Source organism: Ovis aries, chromosome 17 (assembly GCF_016772045.2).
Source record: "Ovis aries strain OAR_USU_Benz2616 breed Rambouillet chromosome 17, ARS-UI_Ramb_v3.0, whole genome shotgun sequence".
In the NCBI taxonomy this organism is placed as follows: Eukaryota; Metazoa; Chordata; class Mammalia; order Artiodactyla; family Bovidae; genus Ovis; species Ovis aries.
In genome coordinates, this window is record NC_056070.1 from 16,881,985 (window position 1) to 16,898,402 (window position 16,418).

General features: G+C 39.6%; 1 protein-coding gene across 4 annotated transcripts in view; it reads left to right on the forward strand.

Moving 5' to 3' along the window:
- RNF150 (ring finger protein 150) overlaps nucleotides 1-16,418 on the forward strand; it is a 286,972-nt gene that overhangs the window by 151,164 nt on the left and 119,390 nt on the right. The gene's annotated exons all lie outside the window — the stretch shown is intronic.

Below are 16,418 nucleotides of genomic sequence, written 5' to 3' on the forward strand. Positions count from 1 at the left end.
TGTGCTTCAGTTTCACATTTTAATTTGTTAATATTGCAAGATAAATGTTCAAGAGTTAGAAGTATTGATATGAATATTTATGTGATTTTGCTTCTTTGAGGAAGCTTAGCTTACACAAAATGACAAGCTCCATCTGCAAGATCATAATTAACCTGTTACCAGTCAGTTACTTTCATCTTTCTGAACGTTTTTAAAGCCTACTTAGAAGCTGCCATCAGCCTCGTTTTTGTCTGGGTAAGCCTCCTAGCCTTCCGTTTTCTGTCCTGCAAAATACAGAGATTGAACTTGTAGGTGGTCTCTGGATGGCTCCCTGAAGTAGAGCTCTGTGGTTCTACAACACTTTTCCATAGCTCTGCCCACATCAGCATCTCCTTGGTGGCTAGTTTAAAATCGGCACTTTCTTTGGATGAAATTAAATAAGCAGGGACCAGATGCCACCACCACCGCAATAATCAAGACCTGTCTTGAAATTCCAACTGAATCCACGTTACCTTAGCATAAAAGCCTCTTGGTGCTGTTTTGCAAAAGTGATGTGATAGACAGTAACCCTGGAAACCTCGCTGATACCAGCACCTGTGTACTCCAGACCTTAGGGCCACTTTGGAAACAACCAGCTCGGGGCGGCAGTGAGGCTAAACTTCTATGGCTTGCAATAGTATTTGCTAGAGGAGCAAGGAGCGAAAAACCAAAGTGCTTAAAATAAGGGCACTCTTTTGCATTGTACATATTCATGAGAACTTGCAGTCACTGTTTTGAATGTGTGCAGTGTTGGGCTGTCTGTGGTGATGGCAGTACAGTTTTGCTCTTATTTAATATATGTCTACAAAATACAAATAAGAGACAATTTTACAGTTGACTTGAAAAGTGAAAAATCAAGTAAAACTTTCCCATCCTTAGATTGTCAGGTAAGATAAGATAATTGCTACAGATCAAGCTTCAAAGCATTCAGGCCACATTGGAGCAGGAGAACAGAGGGTTCCATGAGGGAATTGCCCCAGACTAAAAGACAAGTAGTGGGACTTCCCTGGTGGTGCAGCGGTTAAGACTTCAGCTTCCAATGCAGGTGTTCCAACGGGTTCAACTTCCAGTGGATTTGATCCCTGGTCAGGGAGTTAAGATCCCACATGAGCCACAGCCAAAAAACCAAACCAAAACAAAAGCAATATTGTAACTAATTCAAAAATGACTTTAAATTGATCATATTAAAAAAAATCTTTAAAGGACAAGTAGAGCTAATGTGTTTGAGGACTTTTGAAAACGTGACAGAGATAGTAGCATTGGGGGCAGGAGGAACAATAAAAATATGGAAACCAGGCACGTGGAAGAATGATGTAATCATTAACTTCAGGAGAAATGATGAAAATAATTTTAATATACTACCTGGCTGCGCAGCGAACAGTATTTACGTTGATTCATTCTCTGGGGACTTGGGGCTTCCCAGGTGGCACTAGTGGTAAAGAACCCACCTGCCAGTGCAGGAGATGGAAGAGACGCAGGTTCCATCGCTGGTTGGGAAGATGCCCTGGAGGAGGGCATGGTAAGCCACTCCAGTATTCTTGCCTGGAGAATCCCATGGACAGTGGAGCCTGGCGGGCTCTAGTCCTTTGGGTTGCAAAGAGTCAGACACATCTGAAGCGCACACGTGCACACGCACACAGGCACACAGGCACACACACATGAGGGCTTGAGTGGGACACAAGGATGGCAGAGTGAGTGTGAGTTAAGTCATCTACCTGGGCAGAATGTCAATAGAAAATGTCCAAAACCCAAGAAAAACCAGTGTCAACATGTTTAGAAATATGGAAGGAAATACGAGCAGAAGTGTCAAGAAGAGTTGGCCCATCTGAGAACCACTGGTTTCAATGTACAAACTTTGCAGTGATGGAAAGTCTTTTACTTATAGGAACTTAAATTGTATCTGAGAAAGAATGTCTTTCTTTTCCTTTGAGAAAGAGCAAAATCATTTCTAACTTTTAAAAAGTCACCAAGCCTTGGTTAGATCATATTTCCTTTATTTGTAAAATGAAGGAGATGATGATGTCAGGGTGGACGATGGATTTCCTTCTCAGACCTGTTGCCTGATTATTTTATCCAATTCAGGTCTAAAAAGCTGACACTGGCAAAGCCTTTACTTCGTTGCTCAGGCAGAGTAAGCTTTGTGGGCTTTTAAAGAGGATAACATTGTTCCTTAAATCACTTTCTGTAGTTTACTCTAATATCAGTAATCTATTCATGTCTGAAAGCAGCTACTGTCAATGAGAAAGTTTTATATATCTTTATTTTTTATTTTGCTCTTAAGTTTGGCCTCAATATTATTAGCAAACTTGTGACATTGCTTTTGAAATATCAACCTCTTAAGAAAAGGAAATGTTATTCTTTTGTCTTAATCTTTTTATTTAGCAGTGATTTTACCCACTAGGCTAGCAAATGTAAGTTGTGGTTAAGGTGACCAAGAAGTGCTGTCCAATAGGAAAATAATGTGAACCACATATGTAATTTAACTTTCTAGTAGCCACATCTTGAAAATCAGAAAAGAAGAACAGAAGAAATTAAATTTAATATATTTTATGTAACAATATATCTAAACTACGTTTTCAATATCTAATCACCATCAAGTATCCCATTATTACTATCAACTATTAATAATTTCTAATGATATTTTTATCCTAGTTCTTCAAATTCCAGTATGTATTCTACACTTAAGCACATTTCAATTTAGATGCTACATCCTCACCAGACATACTTGATCTGTATTTAGATTTTATAAAACATACACTTGAAAAAATAGATTGTCCTATACAAGTTATCTCAGACATACTTAGTTTTCCAGTAATTGAGCTAAGTAATGGTTCATGGAAAGATGGGCTTGATAAAGGACAGAAATGGTATGGACCTATTCCAGCCCAGCGTTTCTCATGATGTACTCTGCGTATAAATTAAATAAGCAGTGTGACAATATACAGCCTTGATGTAACAGAAGCAGAAGATATTAAGAAGAGGTGGCAAGAATACACAGAAGAACTGTACAAAAAAGAGCTTCAAGACCAAGATAATCACGATGGTGTGATCACTCACCTAGAGCCAGACATCCTGGAATGTGAAGTCAAGTGGGCCTTAGAAGGCATCACTACAAACAAAGCTAGTGGAGGTGATGGAATTCCAGTGGAGCTGTTTCAAATCCTGAAAGATGATGCTGTGAAAGTGCTGCACTCAATATGCCAGCAAATTTGGAAAACTCAGCAGTGGCCACAGGACTGGAAAAGGTCAGTTTTCATTCCAATCCCAAAGAAAGGCAATGCCAAAGAATGCTCAAACTACCACACAATTGCACTCATCTCACACGCTAGTAAAGTAATGCTCAAAATTCTGCAAGCCAGGCTTCAGCAATACATGAACCGCGAACTTCCAGATGTTCAAGCTGGTTTTAGAAAAGGCAGAGGAACCAGAGATCAAATTGGCAACATCTGCTGGATCATGGAAAAAGCAAGAGAGTTCCAGAAAAAGAAAAACATCTATTTCTGCTTATTGACTATGCCAAAGCCTTTGACTGTGTGGATCATAATACACTGTGGAAAATTCTGAAAGAGGTGGGAATACCAGATCACCTGACCTGCCTTTTGACCACTATGCAGGTCAGGAAACAACAGTTAGAACTGGACATGGTACAACAGACTGGTTCCAAATAGGAAAAGGAGTACATCAAGGCTGTATATTATCATCCTGCTTATTTAACTTCTATGCAGAGTACACCATGAGAAACGCTGGGCTAAATGAAACATAAGCTGGAATCAAGATTGCTGGGAGAAATATCAATAACCTCAGATGTGTAGACGACACCACCCTTATGGCAGAAAGTGAAGAGGAACTAAAAAGCCTCTTGATGAAAGTGAAAGAGGAGAGTGAAAAAGTTGGCTTAAAGCTCAACATTCAGAAAACGAAGATCATGGCATCCGGTCCCATCACTTCATGGGAAATAGATGGGGAAACAGTGGAAACAGTGTCAGATTTTATTTTGGGGGGGCTCCAAAATCACCGCAGATGGTGACTGCAGCCATGAAATTATAAGACGCTTACTCCTTGGAAGGAAAGTTATGACCAACCTAGATAGCATATTCAAAAGCAGAGACATTACTTTGCCAACAAAGGTCCGTCTAGTCAAGGCAATGGTTTTTCCAATAGTCATGTATGGATGTGAGAGTTGGACTGTGAAGAAAGCTGAGTGCTGAAGAACTGATGCTTTTGAACTGTGGTGTTGGAGAAGACTCTTGAGAGTCCCCTGGACTTTAAGGAGATCCAAGCAGTCCATTCTAAAGGAGATCAGTCCTGGGTGTTCATTGGAAGGAATGATGCTAAAGCTGAAACTCTGGTACTTTGGCCACCTCATGCAAAGAGTTGACTCATTGGAAAAGACTCTGATGCTGGGAGGGATTGGGGACAGGAGGAGAAGGGGACAACAGAAGATGAGATGGCTGGTTGGCATCACCGAGTCGATGGACGTGAGTTTGTGTGAACTCCGGGAGTTGATAATGGACAGGGAGGCCTGGCATGCTGCAATTCATGGGGTTGCAAAGAGTCAGACATAACTGAGCGACTGAACTGAACTGAATGGTTTTAAATTCAAATTCAAATTCATGAACATTAGAAATTCAACCATACTAGGTACATTACAAGTACTCAATGGCAGCATGTAGCTAGTGCCTCCCATGTTGGACAACAAGCCTTATAGAATGATTGGTATGTGTTCAAATGATTTCAGAGGATACTCAGTATCCAAAGAATATTCTTTTTCCCTAGGGGTAGAGATAGGAAAGAAGGATGCTTGATTCTCCCTTCAGATATGTGGTTTGAGTGGTAGTCTTCAGTAGCTATACGTTGACTACAACTATAAGAGGGCAAGTAGGCATGAGAAGGTATGAAAGAGCTGCTTCTGCTAAATGATTTTTTTAATAAAAAATAAGTGGGGAGGAGTTCAGGTTTTTGCCTTTGATTGTTTTTCTATCTGTAAACCTACTGAAGAGGGATATTTATGAAGCGGTATATGTCACTAAAGTACAAGCCAGTGGAGACAGTATTTAGGATATCAGAGAACTATAAAGAAAGAAAAGAAGAAGAGAAATTATTGGGGGACAGTCTTAGTTTGTGTTTCCCCAGAAGCAAACCTAACACAAGTATTCAAGTACAAGCCATTTATTTGAGAGGTGATTCCAGGAAATACCAGTTGGGGAATGGAGAAATGTGAGAGGGAGGGAAAGAAGCCAGGATAGTGTGCTATTAAGCAAGTTACCACCCTGAGTCACTGAAATTTGATTGCACTGAGGAGCTCTGGGAGAAGGTTTGGAAATATGCCACAGACTTCTACCAGCTTAGGGAGGAGAGAGCTGAGGTATTTATGCACCAGCATCCTCGGTGACTAGTTCAAGACTGCCCTCCAGAGATAGTACTTCTCTTTACCCCCACAGTCCAAGTGACTCTAGTGGTCGAGGAACGCCATTTATGCAAAGAAATCCTGAATCTGGCAGCTGAAAATCAGGACACTGTATCCTAAAATGATATGGGCTGGGGATACAGGTGGGTAATGGATAACATCTGCTGTAGACACTCTGACTTATAACGTAGAATGTATTTCAGATCTGTGGAGCTATCTCAAAATTCATACTGAATGTCCCAATTCTTTTTCCCCTTCCTAGACCTGAGGTCATGTTAAATGTACCCAGTTCCCCCTGTCCTGAGATCTGCCGATAGAGCTGTGAAGACCAAGGAGGCTTATAAACTTGATTCACTTTCCTATTAGTCCAGAATCATTTCTTACCAGTGTCTGTCACAACAAGTTGCTTGAAATTTATGGGTCCAGCCAAAGGATATGCAGTGTTTTCCATTTTGGAGCTTGGGCAATGAGAAGCTGTTTACTATCCACCAAGGTATATCATCAAGTTCTGTCACTTTTTATATGTTTTCTCAATATATTAATAACTGGTCTTTTAACTGACTAATATTATTTGTTGAATTCGTAGTCCATGTCATCTCACCATAGGGAAAGCTCTGCGGGGACTCCTAGCTTCTAGAAACCAAAACTAATAAACTTTAATTGCTCTTACACAAGGGATTTTCCAATATGAACTTTTAATAAAGGAAACTTTCACTTCCATTTTCAGAAACTACTGAAAACAACTTTGGAGGATACTAAACAGGAACTAGAGGTGAATCAATAAAATAATGAGGTATTTACTAATTATGCAATGAATTGAGAATTCCAGGTCTTTTCTACCAAACATGAAAAATTATGAAAAGATATGATTCATCTATATTTCTCTATTCTGTGTAACAGTTCAGAAAATAAATATCTAGAAGTTCAATAGATCCAAGATAATATGATAGTTTCTCAATTGTAAGTTCTGGCCGTGCATTTTTAAAAATAGTCTAGTGAGGTATAATTGATGTGACTTTTCCCAGTAGTTCACAGCAGAGCAAAACACAAATCCATGTTTGTGTTGATTATGTGACAGTTTCAAACTAAAAATTATCCAATTTTCATTTTTCACTACTTTAAGAGAGCAACATGAGTTGGGCCATTAATTGCTAATTGTTAACCCAGATATATTCACTTTTTCCTTCAAAGATTATTTTTTTTTTATGTAAATGCTGTAGTTTCCTTTCATTGACGATTGTGAGGTGGAAAGTTCATCCTTTCATGTTGCGTAAATGGGAATTTGCCTAGCATGGGCCTCATGGCCCTCAGCTGTTTTGAGGGGCCCATGTAGTATTCAGGTGCTCTAGGTTGTCCAGAAGCCCATCCTTTGTTTCTGGGCCTCGAACCAAGGTTGGTGTGTTCCTTTTCATGCCTACTTAGTTCCTCTGGTCTAAGTGCAACTATCTGGAATGTTTAAAATAATTATTTGATATATGGTATTCATGATAATAATAGCTAGTAATATTTATTAAACACTATACTCTGGGTTCTTTATACGCATTATCTCATTTAATTCTCACTCAACCATTTGGATTTGGTACATTTACTATTAGAATCTTGGAGAAAGCCTGAAGCTTGAAGATTTAGTAAATCTTCCAAGGTCACCCAGCTAGGAGTTACAGTAAATGATTCTGCTAGTTAATTTCATTGATTAGATTGCTAGGAAGAGATAATGCTAGGGAGTTTTGATCTCTTGTAATCTCTCCTGCAATTCCATTATTCTGCTCCTTAATGAGACTTATACGTATATTGGTTTTTGTCCAAACTAAAATTAGAACTTAAAACATTTTATATGTAAACAGAAGGTTCTCTCAGCATTATTACTGGTTCCAATAAAAATTGAATTATTGTGTAAGTCAATTTGGTATTCTACAATTTATTTTATGTCAGCGTGGACTCTGTCATTTTTAACTGTTTAAAATTCTCACAAAAACTAGAAGTAACTTATTCTTGAGTCTGATGTGCTGACTGTTCTACGAAAATACTTACACATGGGCTATAAATAAAATACCTTATTTTATATTCATCACTCCTCCTACAATTATTACAAATTCACAGAAAATTCTGCACACTTTTAAATTAGGGGAAAATATGAATATTTTAAAAATGCGAGTCATTGATCATCTCAGATGTAGCTGAGGAACCAACGTCAGTGAGTTCATTAATAGAGCTTTTCCAAAGAAAATAAAGTTAGCTGTCGTTAGCATCTCCTTTAAAGATTTTTTTTTTTACTTCATAAAAGTTAGTTGTTATGGAGTCCCTCTAAATGTAATGACAAATCTCCACTTAGGGTATCTGGTGCATAATTAAAGTGCACTTTAGAATTAAATGGGAAAAAAAAAAGCAGACTCACAGATGGAACAAATTCATGATTACCCATGGGGAGAGGGAAGGGAGGAGGGGCAGTACAGGGGTGGGGGAGTTGGTACGGAGAGTGTTACTATGCGATTATATGAAATCGTGTGTGTGAAACTTCAAAAATTGTTAAGGTCTATGCAAATGAATCATTCAAAAAAGAAAGATTACCTGATCCATATGACTGGCATATGTTAATTCATAAATTATGATCTTGGCTTCATTAAAAAGAATAAAGTGCAGTTTAGTAACTCCCAGCATTTGACATATTTCAGGTTGTTAGCAAAGCATTAGGAAGTACAAATGACCAGTTTCTACTCAACTACTTTGATGAACCTTTACTGTGTTTAACTGAGAGGGCTTCTGAGAAGTCATGTCAGCTAGTTTGCACTATAGGTTATCACTTTGGTTCCTAAATAATCAATTTCTATACTCCTAAAGTTGTCCTACTGTGGATTGTTTTTATCCCCTGAAAACTAATTTTTATTGTCCAGATTAAGACTTGTCCAGACAACACCTTTCCCATTCCCAGCAAGTGTAGAAATACACAGGTTTCAGGAAGGATACATGGGTTTGAGGATATATTTGGCAGTAGTAAGACAATCAGTTCAGTTCAGTTGCTCAGTCATGTCTGACTCTTTGTGACCCCATGGACTGCAGCATGCCAGGCTTCCCTGTCCATCACCACCTCCCTGAGCTTGCTCAAACTCATGTCCATCGAGTCAGTGATGCCATCCAACCATCTCATCCTCTGTTGTCCCCTTCTTCTCCCACCTTCAATCTTTCCCAGCATCAGGGTCTTTTCCAATGAGAAAGACAATAATGACATTAATAAAACCTACCATCTGTATTGTGGTTTTTTATGGCAGGTCATGTACTAATGTTCTTCACTATAAATTACCTCCTTTAATAATCGGACAGGATATTTCCCTGTGTATTTTTTTCTCAGTGATCCTGCAGTAAGATTGCTAATAGAGAATGAGGGTGGAAAAGAGCATATAGGAGGCATGGGGAGAGATATTAAAGATACGAGAGGAGGGCATGGCAACCCACTCCAGTATTCTTGGCTGAAGAACCCCTTGGACAGAGGAGCCTGGCGGGCTACAGTCCACAGTGTCACAAAAAGTCAGACACGACTGAAGCATGTAAAGATATGAGTTCATAAAGATATGAGTATGTAAACATAAAGATATAAGGTCATCACTTAGACAAAGGGAAAGCAGATTCAGAATAGAGTAGACTGGATGTTCTGCATTATGCTGAGTGAAAAAACTAAGCCAAAAGCCAATCTCAAAATGGTTACATACTGCATGATTCCATTCATATAACATTCTAGCAATGACAAAATTACAGAGAGGGAGAACAGATAAGTGGACATCAGGAGTTTGGGAAGGAGAAGGTGAGGGGGAGGGGTTCATTTGAGAAGAGGGATCATAAATTTAAAGTGAAAACAGATGACTGATGAGATTTTTCTCTTAGCTGTGTTCCCATGAAGTGAAGGCATAGAAAAAAGCAAATTTTGTAGGACACTTTCTATGGAAAAAAGGAAGAGCAAAGGGGTTAAGAGTATTTTTAGAGGAGTTCTTATAATTATGGGCCATGTGATCTAGGTGGTGAGAACATAAGGGAGGCCAGGAGGAAGCTGATGGGTAGTAAAAAAATTGGCATCTTTGAGATCAGCTTTAATCTCAAAGAGAGATAATTGGCTATCAGTTCAGTTCAGTCGCTCAGTCATGTCTGACTCTTTGCAACCCCATGAATTGCAGCACTCCAGGCCTCCCTGTCCATCACCAACTCCGGAGTTCACTCAGACTCACGTCCATTGAGTCCGTGATGCCATCCAGCCATCTCATCGTCCCCTTCTCCTCCTGCCCCCAATCCCTCCCAGCATCAGAGTCTTTTCCAATGAGTCAGCTCATCGCATGAGGTGGCCAAAGTACCAGAGTTTCAGCTTTAGCATCATTCCTTCCAAAGAACACCTAAGACTGATCTCCTTTAGAATGGACTGGGTTGGATCTCCTTGCTGTCCAAGGGACTCTCAAGAGTCTTCTCCAACACCACAGTTCAAAACCATCAATTCTTTGGCACTCAGCCTTCTTCACAGCCCAACTCTCACATCCATACATGACTACTGGAAAAACCATAGCCTTGACTAGACGGACCTTTGTTGGCAAAGTAATGTCTCTGCTTTTGAATATGCTATCTAGGTTGGTCATAACTTTCCTTTCAAGGAGTAAGAGTCTTTTAATTTCATGGCTGCAGTCACCATCTGCAGTGATTTTGGAGCCCCCCAAAATAAAGTCTGCCACTGTTTCCACTGTTTCCCCATCTGTTTCCCATGAAGTGATGGGACCAGATGCCATGATCTTCGTTTTCTGAATGTTGAGCTTTAAGCCAACTTTTTCACTCTCCTCTTTCACTTTCATCAAGAGGCTTTTAGCTCCTCTTCACTTTCTGCCATAAGGGTGGTGTCATCTGCATATCTGAGGTTATTGATATTTCTCCCAGCAATCTTGATCCTAGCTTGTGCTTCTTCCAGCCCAGCGTTTCTCATAATTGGCTATAACCCAATACAAAATAAAAGTTAAAAAGAGAATGAGATCATGTTCCTTGACCATGATGCAACAATAACATTAATAATGATTACAAATGGGTAACTTTAAAAGTCACATATGTTTGGAAACTAAATGCGTAGTACTAAATAACCTTTTCCATTGGAGTGAAATCTGCTTCTTCAGATTTCAAAGTCATACAAATAAACTTTACTGTATAGTTTTCTTCATATAAGGCTAATGTTTATTAGGCTTATCCATAGATATTTTATGACTTCATAAAATCTATACACTGTTAAGTGTATAGATCACATTTTCCATTACATATTCTGGTTAAGTATTTCTTGTATATAGGAACCTCCTAATTTTTGTATGCTGATCTCAAATCTTGTCTTTTACTGAATGTTCTTCTAATTTTAATAGCTAAATTATCTTGACATTTTTAGGTGGTCATGTGATTCCCCCAAACAATGACAGTTTGCACTCTTCCTTTCCCGGACTTCCCACTCTAATTCCTGTTTCTTTGCGCCAAACACCTACTTTAAACATTGGCTGTGCCTGTGTGCGTGCTAAGTTGCTTCAGTTGAGTCTGACTCTTTGTGCTCTTATGGACTCTAGCCCTCCAGGCTCCTCTGATCATGGAGTTCTCCAGGCAAGAATACTGGAGTGGCTTGCCATGCCCTCCAGAGGATCTTCCCAGCCTAGGAATGGAAACCATGTCTCAAGTCTCCTGCGTTGGCAGGCAGGTTCTTTACCACTAGTGTCACCTGGGAAGACCTAAATATTGGCTCATCCTTGTCTTATTCATGATTTGAATTGAAAACTTCTAATGTTGTTTCTTCCATTTAATGTACTGTTTCTAGGAGATGCTTTATATCACATTAAGTAAATTTCCTTGTATTTCTCTTAATAAAAATGAGAAATGGGTGCCATTCTCGACATATGGCTTCCTTCTCTAAGAAGCTGGCTGCTTGACATCTCTCCATGTGAAGGCAGAGAAAAGGGGAGATAAGATCTGGAGTGCACATACTCAGCCATTTATGGATATGACCTTGGAGTAGCAAACACCATCTCTACTCAACATCTCAAAGGCCAAATATTCATCATGTGGCCACATCTAGCTAGCTTCAAAGGAGGCTGCTGATGATTAATGCTTTTCACTCAACAGCCTGTGCCCATCTGAGACTCTAACACCATAGAAGTGCAAGACAGCAGATGCCGGAGGACAGATAGCTACACCAGATGACCATGTGCTGCACTCCTTTAATTTGTTAATGCACTGAAACGCATCCACACATTCTCTAATATTACATCGCTCTCACCTTCCTAGGATAAACCTCTTGGATCATGAATATTTTTTTACTATATGATTGGAATCCATTTGTGAATGCTTTTTTTTTTTTTTGCATCTGTGTTTGTTAAAAATAATTTTTATATTAATGCAGAGAGGGACTTCCTTGGTGGTCCAGTGGTTAAGAGTCTGCCTTTACAATGCAAGGGACACAGGTTTAATCCCTGGTCTGAAAACTAAGATGCCACATGCTGCAGAGCAGCTAAGCAGCAACCAGAGAGTCCGTGCCACAAAGGATCCTACATGACGCGATGCACACTGCCCTGAGACCCAGTGCAGCCAAACAGATAACAAACTTCAGTGTAGAAGGTGGTAATGCTTCATTCACATTTCTGTGGTACACTGCAGTTTTTGTAAGTCATTTCACATACATTATCTCACTTGAGAATACATGATAATCGGAGCTGACTCTGTAAAAAATAATAATAAAGTAGATATTAAGTGTTAGAAAATATCTACAAATAGAAACCGCAGGCTTCTCTTAGTATTGACTAAATTCTAAAGGACAATCCATGAAACTAAAATGAAAGTTAGAGGAGAGAGAGGATACAGAGAATTTTGCTTGCATGACTTCGGAGGGATTTTATCACTCTCCAAGATGTACGAGGAGGAATGGGACTGCCAGCTCTGTAAAATATCTGGCCCTCTGCTGGTTTTCTAAGCATTCTGTTGACAGAGTTTAAACAACCTGGTTTTGAATCCATACATAAAAGAATTTCCCTGGCATTCAACATTCTTTGGCTTTTTGAACTTTTGATTCCTTACTTATCTGCATGGACCAAATTGTGTTGTGCTAAGTTGCTTTGGTCGTGTCCGGCTCTGTGCGACCCTAAGGACGGCAGCCCGCCAGGCTCCTCTGTCCATCGGATTCTCCAGGCAAAAATACTGGAGTGCATTGCTATTTCCTTCTCCAAATTAGATGATGACAGTTGAGCCCACGCCCAGGAAAAGGAAGCACTAAAACTCTGGGCTGCTTCTGCTGTTTGTCTGGCAGCTGGGTCATCTGTGTCCTGGTCATGGGACAGAGCTGAAGAGCTTTTCCAGGATACATGATAATTACACAGCAGTGATCGCTCAAAAGTAGAGTGCCTTTGGGAGGAAAATAGATGGTAGGCTGACATCATTTGCAAAAAGAGGAGCTCTATATGACAATGACTGGGCATCAGAGTAAACATTTGCTGTTATTTCGTCGCTGCAGTTGTGTCTGACTCTTTGAGACCCCACGGACTATAGCCTTCCAGGCTCCTCTCTCCATGGGATTCTCCTGGCAAGAATACTGGGGTGGGTTGCCATGCCCTCCTCCAGACGATGAACTCCCCTCTCCTGCTTGGCAGTTGGATTCTTTACCACTGAGCCACCTGGAAAGCCCCAGAGTAAACATAAAATTGCCCCAATAGCAGGGTCTCTTTGTAGATTTTACCCATATAAAATATGCTTTGTTAACTTCTCTCTCCTGAGACTCAGAGCCTCCTGGGTGTCATAGATTTGATACTTAGGGCAGCACTTACCTCTGAGGAGAGCTCAGCTGGGCTTTCAGCTCTCTCCCCCATCACCCCTGCTTCTCCCTTTCTTCCCTCACCGCCTCCCCCCCACTACCACCACACATACACATACATACCCTCAGAAGCAATTACACTCCAAGCTACCTGGAGAGAATCTTCCAGCTTTTCTGGAACACTGGCTGCATCTTCCAAAATGAAGCAAAGATCTGGGAATTTTCTGGAAACCCATATTGGTGCACATGTCTCATTTGAACAGATTAGGTCCTATAGCAGATTTTGTGCACTGACCAGACTGCTCAAATAATTCACAAGTGCACTTTGTGCCATTTTTAGACACCCTAAATGCCAAAGTTCTTAATGACTGTTTCTATTGGTATAAATGGATACCTTCTGTGTCTCCTTTTACCATGTACAGTAAGTAGCCTAAAGTACAGGGAGAAATATCTCAGAATCCTATCTGTTTTCTACCAACATTAGCCCTAGAAATTCATTATAAATATTGAAAATGAACACAGTCGGGGTCCACATGAAAAGAACCACGCCATTTCCATTTTCAGTCTTTTCAAGCAGATATCATATATCATGAAGTGCAGTGGGATGAACAACACAGGTAGTGCAACTGAGCACTTAAGTTTAAAATAAGTGCTTTAAAATAGCAAATTATACCTTCCAGGAAAAAAAGATGTTTCCTTGTGTCCTGAAAGTGGGTGATGGGTAATTTAAAACTCTTCAGATATCCAAAATTTGGTTACCTATTTTTAACATGCTGAACTGAAGTTTGAAAAAAACCTGTCCAGTTTCAAAGCCCAATTCTTCACTGTCAGGCTCTGTGATCTCTCTCTTTTTTATAAGTGTTCTCTTAATATAAATAGATAATAGGAATATTGTAAGGAGGGAAATTACTAAGTAAAGAGGCTACCAAATAGTAAATATGTTGAAAGCTCCACAGCTAAAAGAGCCTGGTATTAGGTCAGCAAAAGATAGATCCACCTTACAATAAAAAAAAAAAAAATCCGAAAATAGACCCCAGTATGTCTGAGAATTTAGGAAACAAACAAATTGCATCCTATCTGTCTCCTCTCTGCCCATGACATTAAATGTGGTGTGGTTATGGAACCACATTCAGATTGCTCAAGATTTAAATGTAAAAAGTAGAACTACATTTAAAGTATAGCTGAAAGAAATTTTAGATGTATGTTTCTATCATCCTTGGTGAAGAAGAGCTTCCTACACAAAGAATTAAAACTAGAAGTCATAAAGGAATATATTGATGAAATTTGACTCCTGAAAAGAGTGAAATTGGTTTAAGTCTGAGCATGAAAGTGAAGTCGCTCAGTCGTGTCTGACTCTGTGCGACTCTGGACTGTAGCCTGCCAGGCTCCTCTGTCCATGGGATTCTCCAAAGTCTGAGCATACAAAGTTTTATATAAATAACCCTGAGACCTCATCTCCAAAAAGAAAAACAGTCCATTCTGGAACCTTGAATAGACTCACTTAAAAAATATAAAGTAAAAAAAAAAAAAAATCAAGTGAAAACGTATGATCTATCACTGATTAAATATCTACAATGTGGCTACAGTACTGGGATGAACTTCACCAGGCCAGATTAGTCCAGTGTGCAAAGAAGATCATATTTCTATAGAGCCAAAACCTGCCAGAAGCTCTAATTCCGCACAGAGCCTCAGACCACATACAGCCATTAGCCAAAGTAAACATGACGAGAGGACGAGCATCAGGACTGTCAGTAAATTCTGCAAAGTTGGAATCTAAGCCATTAATCTCAGTAATTCCCAGAAAGAACGGCCAAATCTAAACACTGTAGTTTTGTGATTTTCACAGTTGAGCCAGCGCAAAGGTTTTAGGAATTTAAAAAATCACATAATTTATGTCTCATACATAGATACCTTTTTATCTAGCTAGCTTTTAAAAGTATTCATTTGGCCTAAGTGAAATACCATCAAGGAATTTAGGATGGAAAAACTGCCTAGAGATCAAGGTCAAGGGAAAGCCCTAAATAGCTTCTAAGAAACTTACAACACCCTGAACAAATATAATCTGGTAATTCTGTCTCACTGACTGACCTCAGTGCATGGATAAGGCCAGCTTTAAGCAGCTGAAGGGGTTTGCAGTTTAATTTGTAGTGGCCTCAAGTAATAGGGCATTTCCATGTGGAAACGGGGCCCATGAAGAACATTGTAGGATGGATTGGAGTTGAGGTGCTCCCTGAAAACTAGTCTAGGGATTGTTATTCTCATCTGAGCATCAGCCACTAGGGGCATGTTGAGTTGGCTCATTTGGAGCTGATACCATTATTTTTACCAAAGACCCCTTACAGAGGCCTGTGAACTCCTCACCAAGAGGCTGTGCCTCCGAGTGTCATGAGGAGAAGGGAAAACACCCAGATATCTCAGACTGAAGAAGGGTACCACTTTTGCTTCAAACTGTCCAAGAAACAGGGGCTCCACAGTAACAGTATTTGAGAGTGGAGATGAAACCATCCTGGAATGATCTGTAGTTTCTCTCCTCTCTTTGCTTGGCATGAGGTTACACAAGCTGTTTACATTGAATTAGGTAAAATAAGCAGAAGATAATTCTGAGATTGTTATTTTTTGTTGGCAGGTCATATTAGAGCTTGTTAAGAAAACTTCTTTGGCAGAAACAAATTCACAGATAGAGAAAACACACTTGTGGTTATCAAAGGGGAGACAGAAGTGGGCAGGGACAAATTAGGGGTATGGGATTAACTAATTATTATGTATAAAATAGATAAACAACAAAGACATATAGTGTAACACAGGGAATTATAGCCATTATCTTGTTAATAACTCACAATGGAATATAAGCTACAAAAATTCTGACTCACTATGCTATGTACCTAAAATTAATAATATTACAAATCAACTATACTTTAATAAAAAGAAAAATCTGCTTTTGATTGCTTTGGATGTTGTAGGAGAAGCCTGTCTTGGAAATGATTAATAGAAGTCTGAAACTGAATGCTCCTAGTATCTGGGAAGAAGAGAACTCACAGACAGATGGTGTAAAATTGGGTATTTTATCCTTTGCCATGGGGCACAAAGTACCTTTTCCCCTCTGTGGAGGGATTGTGAAATGCAGCATAGAACTATAAACTGGGCTGGTTGGGAGGGTCCATCTTTCCTAGACCAGGGCCAACAACACTTTTGGGACCT